The sequence below is a fragment of the Chamaea fasciata genome, unplaced genomic scaffold (assembly GCF_029207755.1).
Source record: "Chamaea fasciata isolate MVZ Bird 193981 ecotype frontalis unplaced genomic scaffold, bChaFas1.0.hap1 SCAF_12, whole genome shotgun sequence".
Classification (NCBI taxonomy): domain Eukaryota; kingdom Metazoa; phylum Chordata; class Aves; order Passeriformes; family Sylviidae; genus Chamaea; species Chamaea fasciata.
Window position 1 is genome coordinate 17,341,046 of NW_027094097.1, and position 8,205 is coordinate 17,349,250.

General features: G+C 40.3%; 1 long non-coding RNA gene across 2 annotated transcripts; it reads right to left on the reverse strand.

Moving 5' to 3' along the window:
- Nucleotides 1–4,629: 4,629 nt before the first annotated feature.
- Nucleotides 4,630–7,469, reverse strand: LOC136295811 (uncharacterized). 2 transcript variants are annotated; one of them, XR_010722805.1, is made up of 4 exons: nt 7,406–7,456; nt 6,896–6,975; nt 5,650–5,927; nt 4,630–5,138 (listed from the first exon to the last, which is right to left on the reverse strand). It is a non-coding gene; the product is annotated as an uncharacterized lncRNA (long non-coding RNA). The 2 variants fall into 2 exon arrangements; XR_010722806.1 differs by lacking the exon at nt 6,896–6,975 and having other exon boundaries at nt 7,406–7,469.
- Nucleotides 7,470–8,205: the final 736 nt, after the last annotated feature.

Consider the following 8,205-nt stretch of genomic DNA (forward strand, 5'->3'; position numbering starts at 1 on the left):
CTGCAGAAAGAAGTCATCTGCAAAATGAATCCCATCCTGGATCAAACTGGAATGCAATTTTTCATATTAAATGTTGGGATCAGGGAAAAAAAAAACCAAGAAGCCAGAATATTTACAAAATATATTGACTGGTGGTATGGGTTGGTTGTCGGTTTTGTTATTTTGGGGTTATTTTTCATCTTGGTTTTGTGGTATTTTTTGGTTACTTTTTTTTGGTTGGTTGGGTTTGGGGGGGGGGCTTATGTATTCGGTTTTTGTTTTAGCTGGGTTTTAGTTTTTTGGGGTTGTTTTTGTTTGGGTTTTGACTGGTTGTGATGGACAATTGGGGAAAAAAATGAACCTCAACTTGGAAGAGAACCGGGAGATTTTCTTCTACATTGCTTTTATGAATAAGAAGGATTAAAACCCCAATGTGACTTCCCATACAGATACAGACAGGAAGTACCTGTCACCTAAAATATGTGGCACAATGGAATTCCACCATCTTTTCTCACTTTCATGTTTTTTTTAAAAAGATTATCATTTAACTCTTTGTCCCTCAGCAGTGCAATCAACTGTTTCCTGAAGACAGAGTTTAGACCTTACAGCTTAAAAATATTCTGTAGAAGTGGCTTGAAATGAGCCCTTCAGGGGCCACTCAGTCACAGCACAGCCTTGCCAGCGTCACTGCTGGAGTCAGTGTTTGGGGTCATCTCATTTAAATAACAATGCCAAAGTCAGGGCTTGAGAGGGGAAAAGAAACTACTGTGCTAAATCCTCATGTTCACATTTTATTCCACCAGATCACCCACCAGTGAGACATTTCCCTTAAAGCATCAGTAGCTGATTACAGTTTTTCATATGTAAAATGGGGCCTGATCCAAAATTACATGCAATTAATGAGTCCAGAGTGAATTGCTTGATCAAGATAAATGACTTTATTGCAAGCTACTTTTGCTTACAGGGATTGCCACTAAAATGCCACTTCAAAGTAATAAGAAATTAATAACTAATTTGAAAATTACTAAAGCAAGTTTATGGACTAGTGGCATCACCTGCCATTGTTGCATTAAAGCTTTAAACACATTAAATGCTGTTTCCTTAGGCAATACCCACTCTACATCATTGGCACCTTTTACTCAAATTACATGAGGGATCATTCCTTAATTTAATTTGCTTTGTATGCTAGAATTGACATTCCATAAAATGAGAAGAAACAAGAAGGTTTATCTTAAGTCCAGGACATTTCTGAATAAAATATGCACTTTTATCAGCTCCCTGTGCCAGCACACAGACATAATTACCTTTAGAACATAGGTTCTTATCACTGTCTTGCAACCTTTAAAGCCTGCGTGCATACAGTTATCACAAGCTGGTTATCAGGAAAAATAATGATCTCCCATGTTTGGGAAGTCACTGAAGACATCTGGAACTTGAAAAAAAAAATCCATTATATAATGCTTACAAGTGATCCCATAGATTAAAGCAAGGGAAATGATACAAGCAGCCTGTGAGATAAAGGTACAGGGTCAGGGTAGGTTTGGTTTCAATTTTTTTCCCTCTAAAAGAAACTCATGTTTACACTTTAACAAGCAAGGCTAGGAACCCTGAGAGACTTAAGTGAGGGATTTGCAAAGGAATGCCAGATTCCTTCAGAGATCACACATGGTTAAAATTCAATATCCAACACTGGAACAGAAAGCTTGGAAAGCCCCACTGAAGAAAGAGCAGCAGCAGCCATAAGTGACAGAACTGATTCTCAACCACCCAAAAATCCTTGCTTTTGAGTCTGGGCCTTCTGAGAATGGCATCTAATCCAACTCCATTCCCTTGGTACTCGAAATGTGAGGGGAAACAGATGCATTGGTTTTGAAGTTACTTTTGCTTTGACTGGACAAATACATTCCTATAACCATTCAAATTCCTCCTCCAGCCCAAGGAAAAGTCTGTTCTGTCAGACAGAAACAAAAGTTTAACTCAGCAGCAGCCCTGGGCTTGTGAGCCCTTAGCACATCTTTTACCATCCCCAGACACTTCATTTAGCACTGTAAAACACAACTAGCCCTGAGCTACTTCCACTCTCCAGAGATAATAAAATATAACCCCCCCCCCAACTACTAATTTGTGTACCCTTTGCACCAATGATATTAGAGTGCATAAAAACAACAATGCATTGTCAGGTTTTATTATTCCTCAGGCACTGTTTGCAATTTTGACTAGTTGCTGTCAGGTTGGCTGTTAGAGAAACAATTATTCCTTTTGTACATCAAACACTAGGAGAAAGAAAAAATTACATCCAGTAAGGCATTCAACCTTTTTTTTGTTTTGTTTTGGGGTGGTTTTTTTTGGTTTTCTTTTGTTTTTTGTTTTTTGTTTTTTTTGTCCATTAATGTACAGAAGGATACAAGTTGTACAGGATGCAATTTGGGAAGCTAATATTTCGCTGTGGGTTTTCACTCTGCCTCGTGAGCGTCGGGAACTGGATCGGTCGCAGGAGCTGTGCAAATATTGTTTGCTCTACCTCAAGTGCCCTCTAGTGTGCAGTAATTAAGTAGGTTAAAATAAGTTTTTTCTCCTTTTTTTTTTTTCCTAACAGCTACTCTCCTAAATCCCAAAGTAATATGTAACACTGCTTTTCTTCGTGAGGAAAGAGAAATTCAATGTTCACTGCATTAATTGTGTGGCTATAAATGAATTATCTCCTCCATGCAAAATCAAATCACCCCCGTTGCTGTCAGATTTTTATCCTCAGAGGTATAAGTTAAATAAAGCACAATAATTCTTTTGGGCATTGTGCAAATGTCAAAGTACAAACAGTTTTTGGTGTTATCAGAACCAAAACAACAGTTTTCTCTCTGCAAAAGGAAATTACCATATTCATCAACAAAACATGACCCTAGAACAAGATGAACAACAAACCCCCTAATTACGTGTCTAGGGTCTTTTAAAAGTAAACTTTGTCTACAGTTTAGAAAATAGGCAAGTCTACATGAATATAAATAAATGACAAGTTCTCTGTGTTCTCATCTGTCCTGTAATGCCCATGTTCTCCCTCAAAATTCTGACATCCCCTGGCTGGACCAATCCAGTCGTGTCTGTCAGTGAGAGCAGCTTCTGTGCTGCAGCTGCCTGACACAGTGAGAGGAGGAGAAGTGAGAAGATGTTGGGAGAAAAATGTGTGGAGAGGTAAAATTACCAGCTGCAGCTCCAAGAACAAAGAATGAAAAATTATGAGGAGGCATATCTGCAAGAGGGAGTTTAACTTATTTATAAGTTTAAATAATAACTTTAAATAAGTTTAACTTATTTGAGCTTATTTCTAAGAGCCCCCCTGCATTTAAAAAGGAGGCTTAACACTTGAGTTTCCCACGTAACTTTCTCCACTGCACAAATGAGTTCACTTTGGGCAGAACCATTGAAGAGTTTTTCCCATTCCTCATTTCACTGTGGCCTGACCTCAAAGCCAAGCATACACTTTCAGGCAGGATTTACCATAAGATTCCAAGATAATAGCAAGCCTAAGCCTACTCAAAACAGATTTTTAATGGACTTCTGAAAGCTGAGGTAAGAGGGATGGGTGGATCCCAGGAGAGATGAAATGGTTGCCTATAATAGGGATATGCTACACAAGGTGAGAGAATTGAATCTTTTATGAGTTGTAAAATCAGTAGGACTTCCTATAAGTGGAAAGAGTCATCATCACTACCTCCGAGCTGGGCTGTGGTGGCAGAGTTGTGGTTTCCAAGTGAGGTGCTGAGAGAAGCCCACAGGATTGTTTCCCGTTTGCCAGCTTGGCTTTACTGAAGGTTAATTTTTGTACCTTGACTGTTCCTCCTGCATTCTGCAGAGAACACACAGTTCTGGTGCAGCTTAGCATCCATAGGAGGCAAACAGGACCACACTTTGCCAAGACATGGTTTTGTAACACATAATGCTCTATTTTAACAGCCACCCTGCACCCAGGCACCATGCTGCCAGTAACACAAGAGTTACTCCAGAATAACTGGAATAGATGGAATAGAAGCTGGAATAAATGCTCTCATAATTTAGAGCTAAACTACATCAGGGTTAGACAAGTCTCTGGACAAATAAACTGCCTTCATTTCCATCAGATTTGAGTAAACTTCCCCAGGTGTGTTCAGCCCTCATCACTGCAGGGATAAGAGTGAATGTTCCCGCAGCAGCAAATGCACCTGCTCCGGGCACCAGGAGAGCAGCAGGGCAAGGGCAGCTTCCTGCTGTAATAGGGATACCTTAGAAATGGACAGCATTCTGCCATCTCTGTCCTGAAGGTAATAAATCCCATAAGTTTGGCCCAGCTCTTCGTGAAGTGTCTTCCTTGGAGGAGAAGTAGCAGATCTTCATCCGTGTGTGGTGACAATTCCAGCAGGCAAGCAATCCAAAGGGAGCCCTGGTTACTGATAGGAGGGAAAGCAGCACAAGCCCAGCTTTCAGCATGGGCCACCTGCAGGAACTTGCCAAGAGCTACTTCTGCACACCTCATAACCCAAATCTAATAGCAGCACAAGCTGAAATTTGGCTGCTAGCTCAAATGGTATTTGTTTTTCCATTAAGAATGCAGTGACAGATTAGGAGTATATGCTTATTTCAAAGCACATTTCTCCAGAGAGTTCTGTTTTGTTTCTTTATTTAATTAAGAAGGTAAGTCAACATATTGCCCATAAAGTGATTTTTTCAGCAGCTGCTGACACTGTAGTTTGGCAGACTGATCTTAAAAAAAATCATAGTGCTGTGGTAAAACAAAGCATCCATTTCCCCTAAAAATATTTCTGGTGCATATGTAGGAAATACTGCTAATGAAGGAAAACATCAATCATTTAAATGCACAGGACTCCATGCTGAAGGACTTTCCTCCTTCATAAGGAGCTAAACAGGCAGAGCATATAGACAGAGGATCATATTACTCAAAACAACTGGTTTTAATGCCAGTAATTTAATGAATCAAGTAAATGCCCCCTGAAATATATATTCTAAATTCATTTACCAAAGCTGATAGGTGATTTTTATTGTCAAATGCAGTAAAATCAAGTGAATAAGTATCTGAGACTGAGATGATGAAAATTAACTCCCACAGAAGAGACAACATGGAAATGATGTGACTGATCCATAGCTTGGTGATCCTCAGCTTCTTTGCAAGCCTTTAAAAGTGAAGGGAGAGTAGTAAAAAGTGTGTTTTCCATGGGACACTCAAGTCAAAGAAACCAACTCTGGAATAACTGGAGGAATAGCAGGACCTGACTCACTACTCTGCTAATTTCACTAATTCCAGCGTAACACCGGAGTAACACTGTGGTAAAACATGACCTATATTTTTATTTAAATTAAAATCTCTAATATTCATCAAATATTTATAAGAATATATAACAAATAATTGTGGCAAACATTGCATAATAAAGATGAAAGGGAAATTAACCTTGTGAATTTTTAAACTGAGGAATAAAGACCATTACATTAATAAGACTTAATTATATCATTAAATATTTAAAATTATGTCCTCTAATAAATGTTTTTATTTAACATATTTCTTTTTTATCTATTACATTAGTAAAATGCCTTTAAGATACAGGGGAAAAAAAAGGAAGGAAGGGCTTTTTTTTTTTTTTTAATAGCCATGCAAATACAGAGAAAGTGAGAAAGGAGCCATGTTACCTCTTCAACTCAAGGTCGACTCTCAGCGGAGAACAATCTGTACTTCCACTCGTGTGGGGCTGTGTCTTTGCTAAGCATTTTTCTTCAATTATTCTCTTCTTTTTGAAGTCTAGCTTGGCTCTCTCTGTGCTGATGAACTTGAGTTAATCCAGCACAAATAAACCTTGTTTCTATCCATGTTTGTAGCATTCCATTGAGCATCTAACCCATCCCTGACAGGACACAGGGGTGAAAGCAGCACTTGCGAACTCCCAGGGAATCCTCAGGAAATCCCACACCTTGCAAGCAACAGGAAGGCTCCATTTGATAGCGAAGGATTAGGGACTACAGGCATTACAAGGGGTACAATCCCCCATCATCCCTCTGGAGATGTCACAGATTCTTCTCTCAACATTAGTTCAACTCACCTTATCTCTCTAGATTTTTCTAATTTTTCTACAAACAGCAGAGGAGTTAAAGCAAAAAGCTTCTGAATCAGCCCAAATTCAGCCCACAATGTTGCACTCCTACCTGAAAGAAGTTTCTTTTTCTAACACACCTCCGAAACTTTTAATGTTCCCCAAGTTATGGCACTTGAAAGCAGCATTTCTGTTTCTTCAGTGTGCCCCCGCCACCCTTTCTGCCTTGGCTGTGCACACAAACCCCACAGCCAGGGAGTCTTGCCTGTCTCAGCTTTCCCCTGAACACCTAGGTTTTGCCTGCCCTCGCAGAAACACTGATTAAAATCCAACCGCAAAGAGTGACAAATCAAATCTAACTCATCAGCATTTCGGATTTATCAGAGGCTACAGTTTAATGATGCTTTAGTGGAAATTCTCTTCATTTGCAAGCGCACAAAATTCTGAGGCCCTCTCTGTTCAGTTACTGTGCTTTTTGCAGTTGAACCATTCTTTCTGTTTACCCCAGTAATACTTGCTCTGATCTAATTCCCACAAGTTTTTGTTTATTTTTGTAATACTATTCTGACTTCTGTAGATTGTGGGTTTTGTTGCTATGATTGTCTTCCTGCTGTCCCTCAGCATTTCCCTCTCCTGTATCCATCATCAGCCATCCTGTAATTACAGAAATGTTATTTTTTGATAGATGCATAGGGTTGCTGGCAGGAGTACTGCCATTATGCAGTCCAAATACTGTGCAGAATATTAAAGAATCATAGGAATCAAATCTTAGTGAAAGAATAATCTTGTGAATTATCAAAAAGTTGGAACTAAGTCTGGTTTGCTTGTTTACACATGGGATAACTCACCTCCAACTCAGTAACATTTATTTACATGTGGCAGCTAGGGCTGCACAGGAGGCAGAGTCTTCTAATTAACACTCCTGATGCTGCAAACATAAACAGGGATAAACTCATATTCCATTACATGTAGCTGCCACTCGCATTGCCACAGTATTCTTTGCTTTTCACTGCACAAGTAAAACAATGCTACAAAGCAAACAAGCACTGAGCTTTCACTTCAGTACCTGCCTAATAATGTCATGCCTTATTTTCCAGGAGATTGTTTATTTGGAAAAGTTTCTGAAAAAACCAGACAAAAAGCAGTGTCATATCCTATCACTTCACTCAACTAAGGCTCAAGAGGTTGTAGAAATAACACGAGAGCTTCCACTAGTGTTATGTTTTACTGTGCTTTAAAGTTTCCACAAATAAGGCTCCTGCTTCTGCCTGGCAAGGTACAGAATAGTGAAAAGTGACACTGTGCTCACAAATAAAAAAAGTTTAATCCGCAGGACAAAGGAGGAATAAAATACATACCGTGGGTCCAAATGGCTCACCACTGAAATGTGGAGTAAAGCAGTCTGTGCCTACGCACAGGAACAGCCCAGCAAGGTGAAGGGAATTGGAAATCGCTGGAAAATTCTGTGGCAACCACTTCCAGCTGTGCCCTCACCAAGATTTCACCTGGGTGTGACTCGAGGCTCTACCTCAGCAAGTTCTGGAAGGGCCCCTGCCTTATCCTCTGTGTGTTTGGGCTGGTAGGGACAATGTGAAGATGCTGCCAGCAGAGGCGGGAGGGCTGGAACCACGCAGCCAAGGAAGCTTTTCCACAGCAATTCTGCCTTTCCTTTTCACTTCAGGGTGCCTGGGTGACTCCCAGCACTATTCCCAGGCTCTGTCCACCCGAGCGCTGACTCCCAAACCACACCCACGTGTACAGAGGGCTCAGGGTGAGGTCTGCAAACCTTCCTTCTGAAAAGTCGGTGGCTGCTGTCACTGGGACTAAGGCAGGGTTTATCATTTCCTTTGTATCCGAGCCCAGACATGCTTGGCCAGGTGTAGGGCCTTCCCACAAAGCTCTCTGGAAGTGCCTTCACACAGACTTCCAGTCTCCACAGTTCACTGCACACCCTTACCCTGAGCTGCCTCATATATAATTTAAATGTTTAATGTAAAGTAAAGCTAATGTTAACAATACATATTTTTGAAGACTGACAGTATAATGCTTTATTTCCTAAAGGAATAACTGGAGTGATCCATAAGCAAATAGAAAGCCAAGTAACACTGCCTTAACAGACATAATTTGTGCTCATCCGTGAGAAACCTTCGAGTGCATA